At 48.3% G+C, this 14,183-nt stretch overlaps 1 long non-coding RNA gene across 1 annotated transcript; it reads left to right on the plus strand.

Annotated features, from left to right (window-relative positions):
* The first annotated feature begins 29 nt into the window (after positions 1-29).
* Positions 30-12,683, plus strand: LOC139177612 (uncharacterized). Its single transcript, XR_011562128.1, has 4 exons — positions 30-550; positions 730-862; positions 11,522-11,616; positions 12,433-12,683. It is a non-coding gene; the product is annotated as an uncharacterized lncRNA (long non-coding RNA).
* The last annotated feature ends 1,500 nt before the right edge of the window (positions 12,684-14,183 follow it).

Here is a 14,183-nt window from a genome sequence, read left to right on the forward strand (position 1 = left end):
AGCCTTGATCAAGGCCCTCTGACAGTGTCTGACCTCATAGCCCAGGCCCTGCTGGCCCACCTTCTGCCCTCCACCCTCCACCCGCTGGCTTCCATCCTGGACTCAGCCCCCAGGCTCCCGCCCACTGCAGGGGTTTGGCAAGCACCAGGTTCTCCACATGGAGCTCTCCTGCCTCCCTCCTGCTTTTCTTCTGTCCTCCCAGAATTCCTCCCAGAAACACAGGCAGGCTCCCAGAAGTCCTTTCCTACTTTGCTTCCATGGCGTTTATGCAATTAGTTAATTAGAATCCACGTCTGGAGGCACCAGAAGGGCAAGTACTCTATGTTTTAAAGTACATAATAGATTGTGGTACTGGATTACAAAACCTAATACAATTTTTTTTTTTTCATGGAAAAGAAAAGCACACAATAGATGTTTCCAATTATTCGGTAGAAGAAGAAATTCTTTGAGCAAAAGGCCATCCAGACCTGTTTTAATTTCTAAATAGGATTGGGATGGGCTGAGCTCCCTTTTGCCTGCATAACTTTCTGCAGCCCTCGGCTCTTTTCTGGTAAGAGTATTTTGGTTTCCTTTTGGGGTCTCTCTCCCCACTCTTAGTCTAGGGGAGGTTAGAAACCCATATTGGCCAGCCAGTCTGTCCTTGGCAGCTGAAGTTGGTTCACAGAGGCAAATGGCTCAGGTGGGGGCAATGAGAAGCCACCCAGGTCTGCTCTCGTTTTCTCCATGGAGACGGTGAGCTGGCACAATGTGGCCAGGATTTCAGAAGAGACTGCCCAGGAATGAAGCCATGTGGAGGAAAGTCAGACTGAAACAGGAAGAGAGATGGATGACACATCCGGATTAAGTCATGCCTTATGTCCAGGTGAGTCAATACATTCCCCCATGCAGAAATCCGTTTGAACTGGGTTTCTGTACTACGTAATCAAACGATTCCTGATTAACGCAGGGTCTGCATGTGTGTGTGCTCAGTCACTTCAGTCGTGTCCAACTCTTTGTGACCTTATGGAGCCCACCAAGCTCCTCTGTCCATGGGGATTCTCCAGGCAAGAATACTTGAGTGGACTGCTGTGCCCTCCTCCAGGGGCTCTTCCCAACTCAGGGATCGAACCTGTGTCTCTTGAATTGTAAGCAGATTCTTTACTGCTGAGCCATGGGGGAAGCCCAGTGCAGGGTCTACGGCCCAGAAAAGTTTTGCAATCTTAGCCCATTTTCTATCAGGTGGATTTTTTTCTTAGTGATTTGTAAGAGCAATTAGTATATTAGGAACTTTTTACCATATACTTTGCAAATGTTTTCTCTGATCTGTTTGTGCATGTTTGTATGTATTTCTTTATAGAATGTTTTGTCATGCATAATTCCAAAAATTGTTGTATGATCAAATGTCTGTCTTTCCTCCCATAATTTGTGGTCTTTAATTTTACTGTATCTTTTTATGGCAATGCCCTTTATCAGATCAACAAGTTGTTCTTCTACTCCTAGGTTGCTAGACGATTTTTAAAAAATCACAAATGAGTTTTCAATTGTTTCAAGTCCTCCTTCTGCATCTGTTAAGATGATCGTGGATTTTGTTTTCCTTTAACCTGTAATGGGAAGTACATACATCAGTTTCCTGACATTGAAAACCCACTGTAAACCCAACATGGTCAGAGGTCTAACATTTTTTGTTATATAGTTGACTTCAATTTATTAAAAGTTTCTTTGGGTTTTCTGCATTCACCATCAGGAATTAGATTGGTCTTTTAACTTTCGTTTTGGAGTTGAGATCATGCTAGCCTTCCCTGATTTTTTTTTAAACTTATTTTTGGCTGTGCCATGTAGCATGAGGGGTCCTCCCCGATCTGAGGTCAAACCCATTCTCTCTCTTCAATCCCCCTCAAAGTTGAGAGTCTTAACCACTGGACAGCCAGGAAGTCTCTAAAATTGTTAAGATAGGGAGTTTTCTGCTCCACGATCACAGTAAAAATTCACCTGTGAAATCAGCCATATCTGGTGTGCTTGTGTGTGAGTTTTGGTCAAACATTGTGGCAGTAACCAAAGACCATGTAAATCAGAACAAGAGAGGCTATGTGCTCACCTTGCTCTGATAGGGAAGTAGCCCCCTCACTTGCATGCTGGAGAGATTCAAGGCAGACAGAGGAGGGGGCAGCTCCATCGTGAAAGGGGAGCTCAGGTGCACTCCAAGAGGGGGCTATGGGCTTGGGGAAGCTGTGGGCAGCCGACTGGAGGTGCTGCAACCCATCTGGTTGGTTACAGCAGCGTGCTTGACTTTCTCTGGTTGGTCCTGAGCCGGAAGTGGAGGCAGAAATTAGGGAAGCTGGCCGGTATTGGCCAAGTCCTGGCCGTTTGGGGCTGGCTGAGTTCTGTTGGCATATCTAGTGGCTGTGTGTGTGTGTGTGTGTGTGTGCATTCTCAGTCGTGTCTGACTCCTTGTGACCCTCTAGACTGTGGCCTTCCAGGCTCCTCTGTCCATGGAATTTCCCAGGCAAGAATACGAGAGTGGGTTGGTTGCCATTTGTTCCTCTGGGGATCTTCCCCACCCAGGGATTGAACCTGCGTCTCTTGCCTCCTCTTCATTGGCAGGCGGATTCTTTACCACTGCCCCACCTGGGAAGCCTGCTAGTAGTCATGGTCCCAGTATTTCAGTCTCTCTGTGTTTTCCTAGAATGTTACCCCTTTCTTTTTCCCTTTTAAATGTACTGGTATCAAGTTGTTTGTAGGATTCGCTAATAATTTCAATATCTAATATTTCTTTTATATGTTTTTCTCTTTCATTGCAGATTCATGTCTTTTCTCATTGTTCTTGTTGGACATGTTAGTGGTGTGATGACATGACACGTCTTTTTAAAGTACCAGTTTTTTAAATTAATTTATTCATTTACTTTTGGCCATGTTGCATGACCAGTGGGATCTTTGTTCCCCAACCAAGGATCGAACTTGCACTCCCTACATTGGGAGCACTGAGTCTTAACCACTGGGCCGCAGAAAGTCCCCTAAAGTACCAGTTCTAAGTTTTTGTTAGTCAATTTCCATTTCTTTCCTTTCTGTTCTTACCTTTGGTACTTGCTTCTGCTCCCTGGGATTTACTCTGCTCTTTTGTAATTGCTTAAATTGAATATTTAGATACTTTTTTTTAACCCTTTCAGTTTTGTGATAAATGCTTTTAAGGCTATATGCTTCCATTCAGTGTTGCGACTTACTACGTGTCATATTTCCATTGTTGGGCAATTCAAAAATTTTCAGGTTCCATTGTGATTATCTCTTTAGAAGCTGTTATTTAGGAGAATGCATGTTTTAGTTTCTAGGAATATGGCATTCTTTACAAAAATCCAAACTCTCTTTTTACACAAAAAGAAAATTTAATTCTAGGAGGGTTTTTTTTTTTTTTTTTGGTAGTTTTCTTGGGATTTTCTACATTGAGAGTCATATGATCTGAAATAGGGGCAGTTTTATTTCTTCCTTCTCATGTATGAATGCCTTATATTTTCTTGCCTTCGTCCACTGGCTAGAAACTCCATCCAATCCTACACTGCATAAGGATGGTGAGAGTGGACAGCCTTGCCTCATTCTAATTTACAGGGAAAGTATTCAATCTTTCACTATTAAGTATATAATGTTAGCTGTAGGTTTTTGCATCTATCATAAGAGAAGTGTGTCTCCCGTTTTCTTATTTTGTATTGTCTTTGTTTGGTTATGGTATCTGGACAATACTAACTTCACGAAATAAATTGAGAAGTATCTCCTCCTCTTGTTTTATGGATGAGATTGTGTAAATTTTTTCTTTAAATGTTTGGTAGAATTCTCCATGAAACCACCTGGGCTGTTTGGGTCTTCCTTTGGGAGACCCAAACCTTTGGGAGATTATGGAGTCACTGTCCATAATAGTTATGGGGCTATTCCCACGGTCCATTCTAAACTGGATAGGTTGTGGTGGTTTGTACTTTTTCCAGGACTTGTTCCAGTTCATCTCAATCATCACATTATGCTTTGCGGTTGTTTGTAATATTCCCTTGCCTCCCTTTTCGTGTCTGCAAGGTCTGCAGTGATGTCCCCCTTTATCAGTCTTGCTATGAGTTTGCCATTTTGATTAATCTTTTCAAAGAAATACATTCTGTTTCATTGATTTTTTCTATTTTTTGTCTATTTACAACTTAATTGGTTTCTGCCTTTAGAATTTCCTTCTTTTTACTTTCGATTTATTTTTGCTCTTCTTTTTCTAGTTCATAAGAAGGCAATGGCACCCCACTCCAGTGCTCTTGCCTGGAAAATCCCATGGATGGAGGAGCCTGGTGGGCTGCAGTCCATGGGGTTGCTAAGAGTCGGACATGACTGAGCGACTTCGCTTTCACTTTTCACTTTCGTGCATTGGACAAGGAAATGGCAACCCACTCCAGTGTTCTTGCCTGGAGAATCCCAGGGACGGCGGAGCCTGGTGGGCTGCTGTCTATGGGGTCGCACAGAGTCGGACACGACTGAAGCGACTTAGCAAGGTGGAGGCTTACATTTTTTTTTTCATTTGAAAGATCTATTCTTATATAGTCTTTTCTCATATAAGCATTTAATGCTATGAGTTCCCTCTAAACCCCGTGTTTGTTGCTGACCAGACATTTTTCACATTTTTGTATGTTGTATTTTCATTTTTATTCAGTTCAGCTTATTCCGTAGCTTCCCTTGAGATGTCCTCTTTTGACCTGCTGATGATTTTGACATGTGTTTTTTCCAAGTGTTTGGATTTTCTTGTTATCTTTCTGTTGAAGACTTCTAGTTTGATTCCACCATGATCAGAGACACAACTTCTATGATTTCAGTCCTTTAAATCTATTGATGCTTGTTTTCTGGCTACTGTGGAATATGTTCCCCGGGCATTTCAGCAGAAGGTACATTCAGGTGGTTCCTGGTGGCTGCTGTGACCATGATCACACGGCAATTAGAACTGCATGTTGTGCCTTGCTCTTGTGGGTGGAAAGTCCGATAAATGCCAGTTAGATTCTGTTGGCTGATAATACTGAAGCCTTTAACATCCCAACTGACTTTCTAGATTTCTATCAACTACTGAGAGAGGGGTGGTGATGTCTCTAGCTATAATTATGGATTTGTCTTATTTTTAAAAATGAGAGTCTTCAGATAACTAACTTTTGAGTAAAAGAGCAGATGAAAAATTTCGTATAATATGAGAGAACACTATTGGTATAAAGCTTGTGCAATAGAGCCCAATTCAGTCTCAGAGGGAAAACTTTATAGCCTTAAATACATAACTTAGAAAACATGAATGATTAGTAATCACTCTAGTGATTAAAAGAATATTAAGGAAATATAATGAACAACTCTATGTCAATACCTTTGACAAATGCCTTGAGAAACAAATTGCCAAACTCACCAAATAAGAAGATAACCTGAATAGCCCTATGTCTCTTTTAAAAATGGAACTGTTAGTTTAAAATCTTCCCTTGGGAATTCCTTAGCAGTCCAGTGGTTAGGATTCTGTGCTTTCACTTCTGAGGTGAGAGGGTATGATCCCTGATCAGGGAACTAATATTCTCCATGCCAAGAGGCTAAAAAAAAGGGAGGGGGTAGTGGAGACTTAAATAAAATAAAATTAAAATCTTCCCACAAAGAAAACTGAAATTGCTTGGTGAGGTTATGTTTTTAAAAACTCAATAATGAGAAAGCAATTTAATTATTAAAAAAAAATTGGTCAAAGTGGTTGAAAAAGACACCTTACCAAAGAAAATACATAGATGACAAATAAGTAAGCCCATGAAAGATGGTCTACATATTTAGTCATTAGGAAAATGCAATTTAGAACTACAATGAGATCCCACTGCATAATATGAAAAGGGCTAAAAAAATAATCTGACTCTACCAAGCGCTGGAGGGAGTTGAAATTCCTTTACTACTGGTGGTGAAAATGGTACAACCCTGTGGAAAACTGTCACTTTCTTAGTGATTTTTACCAAGAGGAATGAAAGTACATATGTGTCCATACAAACACTGCAAAAATTTTCATAGCTGCTTTATTTGTAATATCCCAAAACTGGAGACAGCCCTACTGTCCATCAGTGGGTGAGTGGACAAGCACATTGAGGTCTCTTCATCCATGCAGTGGCATGGTCCCTGGTGTGAAATGTCCTGAGCAACTTATATGAATCTCAGAGTTCTTATGCTGAGCAAGGAAATCTGACAAAAAGAGAGCATGTTATGTGTTTTCATTATATGAGAGTATAGAATATAGAAGTCCATAAGAAATCCATGAAATGAATCTCTAGACATCTACAACCTGTCAGTGATTGTTTGAGGATGGGGAGGGCAAAGAGGGGCCAGAGGAGGATTTGGGGGCAATGTTTGCAATCTGGCCTGGGGTGGCAGTTTCAAGGTTGTTGTCTGCACAAACTTCTAAAATTGTGCGCTGCGATTGTGCACGGTTCATCACGTTAGGACGAATTACATGACAGTGACACTGTTAAGACCTCTCAAGTGGCCTTCTGGAACATTGGCTCTTGGGAAGGTCCTTCTGGAACCCAGTAGCTGTGCTGTGAGAGGCCCAAGCCACACGGAGGCCACTGGGAGGCCCCGTGGTCAGCTACTGGCCTCCCTTGGGTCCTTCATGGGAGCCCGGTCTTGGCTGTGTCACTGCAGGCCGAGGGCTAGCAGCTGGAACACCTTGGCCGGCAGGAACTGATTCATGGAAGGCAAGGAGGCCTCTGTTCCTGGCAGTCGGTGTCTGGTCGCAGGCCCTGAGCCTCTGGGGCGGGGGAGTCCATGGCCACAGCCCTGCTTCACGAGGCTGCCCAGGATCGCCCCACCCTGGGCACCAGCCTGGGACTGGGCAGCCAGGTAGCTCTGCCCTTGGCTCCACTGTCTTGTGGCAGGTCCCCTGGGAGGCCCTGGGCCAGGATGGAGGGACGTCAGCCACCCAGGAGCCCAGGGACTGAACTATATCAGAGCAGGGGGCCCAGAAATAAGGCAGGGTCCAGACAAGGGACAGACTGACCTTCAAACAGGGTGCCGGAAACAAGAAAGAAAGGTGAGGGTGGTGCAGAAAAAGAAAGGAAAGAAGAAAGTCTGCAGCCTGGGTGGGGCACACCGAACACCCAATCTGGGGAGAGTTAACCCAGTGGGGCAAAAGGCATCAGAGAAAATTAGAGGAATCACTCCAATTAACCATCTGCTCTCAAAGAGGAGGGGACACAACCATGGGGGAGGAGGGGTGGCAGAGGGAACAAAGGGCTGGAGGGCATGGGGTGTGGCAGCAGGTCACAGACTAAAAGCACCGGACAGAGCAGAGAAGAGGTCAGAGGTGACCCTAAGCTGAGGCAGAATGTTCTTAAAGGCACAGCAGAAGCCAAGCAGGGATGTGGGGAAGCCGATATTACAGACCAAGGGCACGCCTGGCTCCGGGAACTTTGCCAAGCTGACCCTGAGACAAATAGATCCTGGTTGTTTCTGACGTTCAGGGCCAAAGAACTATTTAGGCTTCAACCCAAAACGAGGCTGTCACCCAGAGAGGGTGGGGAATCAGGTCAGCGTTTACAGGGGAGATGGCATCTGGAAGCTTACAGAAGTTAAGCTGTAGTTCAGGCTCCAGAGTGATGAGCAGACCCCAGACCTCCAACCCTACCCAGCCTTTCTGGGAAAGACCACCCACAAAAGAAACCCTGGCAGTCCAGACAAGCAAGAAGATTGCTAGAGAGGCCAGGGAGAGGGCAGGGCCTTCAACAGCCTCCTCCAGGAGGCCAGGACAGCCCCTCTCGGTCCTGGACACTGGATGGCCCTCCAGGCCCCCAGGGAGGGTGAGGGGACCTGGGTGTCCTGGAGCAGAATCAAGACCAGGGCTCAGCTTTTACAAACAGAACGGAGGCACACCCTCTGTACGACAATATACAAGACACAGCCTTGAGTGTTTAGACTTCGATGATGTAAAACTATCGTGTTGTTACCAAGTCTAAGCTCGTACTACTGGCCTCCTGACAGGCCAATAATCAAGAGACAAATTGTTGGGGCAAGGAATATGACTTTATTTGGAAAGCCAGCAAATCGCCAAGATGGTAGGCTCATTCACCCCTCCCCACAAAGAACCATCTTGCCTGAGTTAGAATTCAGGTTTCTTTTATATTAAATGGGAAGGGAGTTAAAGTCAAACATTTCCCGGTTCCCATCAGCCTCTGGAGGGGGTGTGTTCATTTCTTTCTCCCTGCTGTCATTTCAGGTGGGCCTGGTCAGGATATTTCTTGTGAGCTAAGCAAAGGTACTTTAGCTTAATGCTCATTACCTGGGAGGTGGAGTTCCCAGAGCTGGACCAATGCATATAATTTGAGCTTATAGGCCACATTCCTTTAGCGATTAACTTGTCATAGAATACAAGGTTCTTCTTCCCCTTACAGTGTGGCTGTGAGGAGGGGACCCAACAGGATAGGCGTCCTCGAGGGTCACAGGTGCGGGGAAGATGGGAGAGGGTAAGAGGTGCAGGTCACAGGTGCGGGTAAGGAGAGGGCAGGTCCCACTCCCTTCAGCTGAGAAGGGGTCCTGCTGGCCACAGAGCATGGGTCTGAGCTCTCAGGACAGAGTCCCGGCTTGTAGCACCAGTAGGACGGCAATGTGGCCATGAGGCCAAGCTGTACACACGCCGCCCCCCTCCACCTCCCAGGTTGGGTGGTCCAGCCAGGCTGCTGCCTGACCCCTGGGGATGGGAGGGCAGCTGTGGGAGCCGAGCTCAGACTGGCCTCCCAAAGGTGGTACTGGGCCCCTGGGTGCTGTGTTGGGTGCCTTCCGGTGCCTCCAGCTTGTCAGCAATTAGGAGGTGGGGAGTGGGTGGTGTCACAAGGAGGGGAGTAGGAAGGGAGCAAAACCGCTTGACTCCACTTTCTGGTGTTCCTATCCTCTTTGGGGAACTAGTATCTCTGGTGGAAAATAAATACTTTCTGAAGACTGGCATTTCCTCCCCCTCACTTCTGTTTTTCTTTTTTTTTTTTTCTGTTAAATTCAAGCAAACTGGGGAAAATACCCAAGACCTAGTGGCCGTGGTTGTTCTTCTGGGAAGGGGTCAGGGCCCGGGGTTGGCGGGAAGGAAGTAATCCATCCCCTGGAAACCCTGCTGGGTGTGCGAATTTGTATTGTGGTGCATGGGTTACTTGAAACAACTATTTATAAACACGCAGAATGACCAGTTTCAGTAACAAGGGAGTGAGGCAGGGGAGACGTGGACAGCCCAGCCTTGTCCCTGGGTCAGCTGGTGGAGGTCAGCTCCCTTCCCAGGCCACCACTCCTACCTGCCCCGTCCGGCCCTCTGTGCTCCTTTGGGCTGATTGCAAGATTTGCACCTCATCTTCAGCTGCCCCCAATGCCAGCAGCCTCGTTCCAGGATCCAGAATTCCACCAAGGGCTGGATCAACAGGGCTGGAGCAGGATAGGTACTTAGGAGTGTGTACATCACAAAGATGCCCTCCTGTCCCGAGTCCCCAGCGTCCATCACATCAGTGAGGCTCTCTGCTGCTGCCTCTATGGGCACCACACGGCATTCCTCATTTAATATGTTCCTTGTGTGCGTGCATGCTAAGTCACTTCAGTTGTCTGACTCTTTGCGACCCCATGGACTGTAGCCCATCAGGCTCCTCTGTCCATGGGATTCTTCAGGCAAGAATACTGGAAGACTGGCATTTCCATGTATGCCCTCCTCCAGGGGATCTTCCTGACCTAGGGATGGAGCCTGCTGGATGGAGCACTAGAGAGCCTCACTGAGACACAGTCCAGAGACCACAGAGATCAACACAGCCAGACGCCGAAGTGCAAAGGACAGGTTCTAATCAGCACTATACTCCCAGTGGGGCAATTCCAGCATGAACTGAACTCAATTTCAACTTGTGCGGAGGTGACTGGCATTTTAAAGTGAGAATATGGGAATCGGGACAGCTGAGAGCTCAGGCAGTGGAGTCAGGCAGCAGACAGTTATAAAGCAGGCAGGAGGCTGGGAGACCCCATCTGGTTCCTTAACAGCACTTGTCCGGAATGAGCCTCTGGGTTCTCACAGAGGCCCGAGATGTCCAGCCTCAGGTGGGCGCTCTAAATGGGGCTGGGGTTGCCCCAGGGATGCAGTTTGAGCTGTCAGAAACCGAGTCTTTCTAGGCGTGATGCAGAAGCAGGCTTTGAGACAAGCCTGGCTAGAGTTTAGTCAAGGAGAGAAAATTTTAGTCACCACATACCATACAATCCCTCCATTAAAAGTGTACAATTCAGGGGACTTCCTTGGTGGTCAGTGGCTAAGACTCCGTGCTCCCAATGCAGGGGTGTGCAGGTTCGATCTCTGTTCAGGGAACTAGATCCCACGTGCCAGAATTAAGACCCAGTGCAGCTAAATAAATATTTTAAAAGATAAAGTGTACAAGTCAATGAATTTTAGTATTATTCATAGAATTGTGCAATCATCCTATATTCCTACATCTGAAACATTTCCATAACTCCAGAAAGAAATCTGTCTCCATCTGTAGTCACTCCTAATTTCCCCACCCCACCCCACCCCAGCTCCTAGCAACCACTCATCTATTGGGTTGGCCAGGAAGTTCATTCTGGTTTTCCCATAAGATCATGCAGGAAAACCTGAATGAACTTTTTTGCCAACCCAATACCTCCTGTCTCTGGATCGGCCTGTTCTAAACCCTTCATACAGATGAAAAAGTGAAAGTGATATTCGCTCAGTGGCATCTGACTCTTTGTGACCCCATGGACTGTAGCCAGAATCACATAATACGTTGTCTTTAGCGACTGACTTCTTCCACTCAGCGTGTTTTCAGGTTTCATCTCTGTTGTAGCAGGGCAGTGTTTCACTCCCTTTTACGGCCAAATAGTATTGCATTATACAAATAGACCACATTTGACTTATCTGCTCATCAGGTGATGGCCACTTGGGTTGTTTCCACCTTTTCGTTGTAATGAGTAAAATGCTGCTCTGAAGATTCCTGTGCAAGTTTTTTCGTGGCCAAGTGTTTCTAAGCCCCTGTAGCAATAGGCCCAAACTTGGCCAATAACTGCCAGCTTCCCTAATTTCTGCCTCCACTTCCAACTCAGCACCAACCAGAGAAAGCCAAGTACGCTCCCCTAACGAACCACAGGGGTTGCAGCACCTCCAGTCGGCCCCCTACAGCTTCCCCAAGCCCACAGCTCCCACTTGGGGTGCACCTGAGCCCCCGTCTCGTGATGAAGCCACCCCCTCCTCTGCCTGTCTTTGAGGTTCGGCCAGCATGCAAGTGAGGGGGCTGCCTCCCGCTAGAGCAAGCCGACCGAGCACACAGCTCCGCTTGTTCTCATTTTGCGTGGTCTTCGTTCATATCTACACATTTTATAGCTCCAGCTCTGTGGTCCGTTTTGAGGAACGTCTGCCTGTGTGTGGGAGGCACGCTCCCACGCTCACTCTTCGTGTGGATGTCGTTGTTGAAAAGGCGTCTTTCCCTGCTGCTTGGTCTTGGCACCCTTGCTCAAACTTCTTGACAATGGACTCCTGTTGTGTAACTTGTTGTGAACTATTGTCTTTAAGGAAGAAAGGTGGAGATTGAATCATGAAATGCTGAGCTTGCCTCCCTGCCAGCGTGAAATCCATCACTTCCTTACCCGGAATCAGGTGACCCACAGGTGGGGCTGCTCCTCTATTTTGCTCGCCTTCTCAGGCTGGTTCTGAGCCAACACAGGTGGAGAACTCCGTGGGGAAGGGCCTCCTCAGCCCTGACTTGCCCCGATTTTCCTGCTTTCCCCTGCCTGCCCCGTTTTCCCCCTCTTGCCCCCATCCAGGAAGCTGGGCCCCTGCAGGGCAGGAGGGCAGGTACTGTGCCTGAAGCCCTCCCCCGCGGCCCACCAGTAAACACTGCAACCCTTCACTACCCTTTGCACCCCGCCCTGCAGTACCCTCCCCAAACCACATGGGGCCCTTCGTCCCCTGACACTGGTCCAGGAAGCGCCATGTAAGCTGGCTGGGCTGGGAGGAGGCTGGTGAAATGCCATCTTCCCAGACTGCCTGGGCACTCTTGCAGGCAAGTAAAGAGGATCCCAATGCTTCAAATCAAAGCAGCTTTAAGGGCAGAGAATGTGGCCCTGTGTGGCCAACATTTCTGATTTGCTGTTTTCAACTTGCCAGGGGTCTGAGAGAAGTGGCAGCCTGCTCCGTGACCAGAGTCATGTGCACCCGCCCCTCCTGCTTTACTTCCTGGGCTCTGGGTTCCAACCACCTCAGTGGGACTCCAGCCTGGGTGCCAGGGCACCAGACTGGGCTTTCTGTGAGGCTCTGGGTGCTCCATGCCTGCCTGCCTGCCTGGGGCTCAGGAAGTCTGGCCCACAGCCACGTGTTCTTCCAGACCCATGGCTGCTTCATGTTCAAACACTGCAGCAGAAACTGCACTCTACACCCAGCACCGTCACCCAAAAATGTGACTCTAATCCAGGTCTCTCTGCCAGTTTTAGGAAATTCACAAAGGGGCCAAATTGGACGGGAGAAGCAACTGGATGCAGGACCCAGCTTATCTCGCGGAGAGGACGAGGAGGGGACATGCGCCATAGAGATGTGAGTAGATCTCAGCTGGACTTGATTCAAACAGAACGAACTACTTAATGACATGCACGTGGTAACCCAGGAAATTTGATGATGGTAACATGGGCCATTTTATGTACAATGAATTATTATTGCAGTTATGTTAGAACTTTTAAAAGACCGTTTTCAGAGGCTTGTTAAGTATTTATCTATAAATGACAGGACATCTGGGATTTGCTTCCAAATAATCCAGTGGTAGGAAAGGGTCTGTAGGGCTTGGAGAACACAGGCCTGGTGAAAACTCACTGCTGAGGCTCGGGTGGGTGGGCATGTGGGTGGTTTGTTGTTTAAGTAACAGCTCTGTTGTAATTCAGTAATTTTCGGGTTACAGAGCTATGCAACCATAACCATGACTTATTTTTTTATCTGCTTGAAATGCTCCATAAGTCTCCTTGCTTCATGGCACAGGGTCAGAGGCACTGATGTCTGAACCGCCTTGGGGCACATCTGTTCTTTCTCAACTGGGCAGCAGGGGCCCCAGGGTAGCTTCCACCTGTCCTGGAACAGCAAAAGGTCACTGGTGGTGTTTACACCAGCTCCTGCCCCAGCCTGAGGGTCTGGAGCCCACAGAACCTGTGTCTGGCAGTCCAGTCTGGGTTTGCTGGATAGGCCAGCATCCAAGAGGCCAGGGCTCTGACTCAAGGGGCACCTCCAGGGAGACCAGGCTGCAGCACCACCCCCTGCCCGCCACAGGACTGTCTCGGGGGCTTGTAGTGGCAGGTGCCTGCTGGAAGGGGCAGCCCTGGGTGGGGGGTCCACGGTGACCTGGATCCAGGACCGCAACACTGATGAGTCCCTCAACCAGCCCCATGCCCCGCTCTTCCCCCAGCCCTCTGCCCACAGGCCATCCCAGTGTATCCAGTCAGAGCTGTGGCTTCTCCCCTGCTTTGGACCCTGCCCCTCCATAAACCCTAGAGCCCTCTTTGGAAGGTGCAAAGGAGGATCTCATAGGTCCTGACCGCGAGGCAGACTAGTTAGGGGCCTGGATGCAGAACCAGACTCAGCACTTCACCGTCCTTTATTAACATCCCTGCAGGGCAATGTGGGACTGCTGGCCACTTGCTGGGGTGCGGGGTAGTGGCACGGTGCCCACGTGACTGGGGGAGGCCGACAGATGCAGCCCCCAGCCTCATCTGCAGGCTGCTTTGGGCATTTTGGCTGACCGGCTCCTGGAGACCTTGCAGGTGACCACTGTGCAGTCAGCCCCGTGGACGTGCCGCTCCTGCTCAGGGAGCCGGGAGGGGTCGCTGCACAGCCCCGAAGACAGAAGCCGCCTCCTGGAGCTGAAAGGTTTTGGTGAAACTAATTGTTTAAAGCTGGGCTTCCCTGGTGGCTCAGCTGGTAAAGAATATGCCTGCAATGCAGAAGACCTGGTTCAATCCCTGGGTTGGGAAGATCCCCTGGAGAAGGGAACGGTTACCCACTCCGGCATTCTGGCCTGGAGAATTCCATGGACTGGACAGTCCGTGGGGTCGCAAAGAGTTGGACATGACTGAGCGACTTTCACTTTCACTTGTTAAAGCCAGTGGGGGTGGGCTGGACCAGGAGGGGTGGGTGGGGTGCCTGAGGGTCACACGCAGGCCCTTCCTCCTGGGTACTCATTCTGCCCTGACCTGGC

This window comes from Bos indicus, chromosome 19 (assembly GCF_029378745.1).
Source record: "Bos indicus isolate NIAB-ARS_2022 breed Sahiwal x Tharparkar chromosome 19, NIAB-ARS_B.indTharparkar_mat_pri_1.0, whole genome shotgun sequence".
In the NCBI taxonomy this organism is placed as follows: Eukaryota; Metazoa; Chordata; class Mammalia; order Artiodactyla; family Bovidae; genus Bos; species Bos indicus.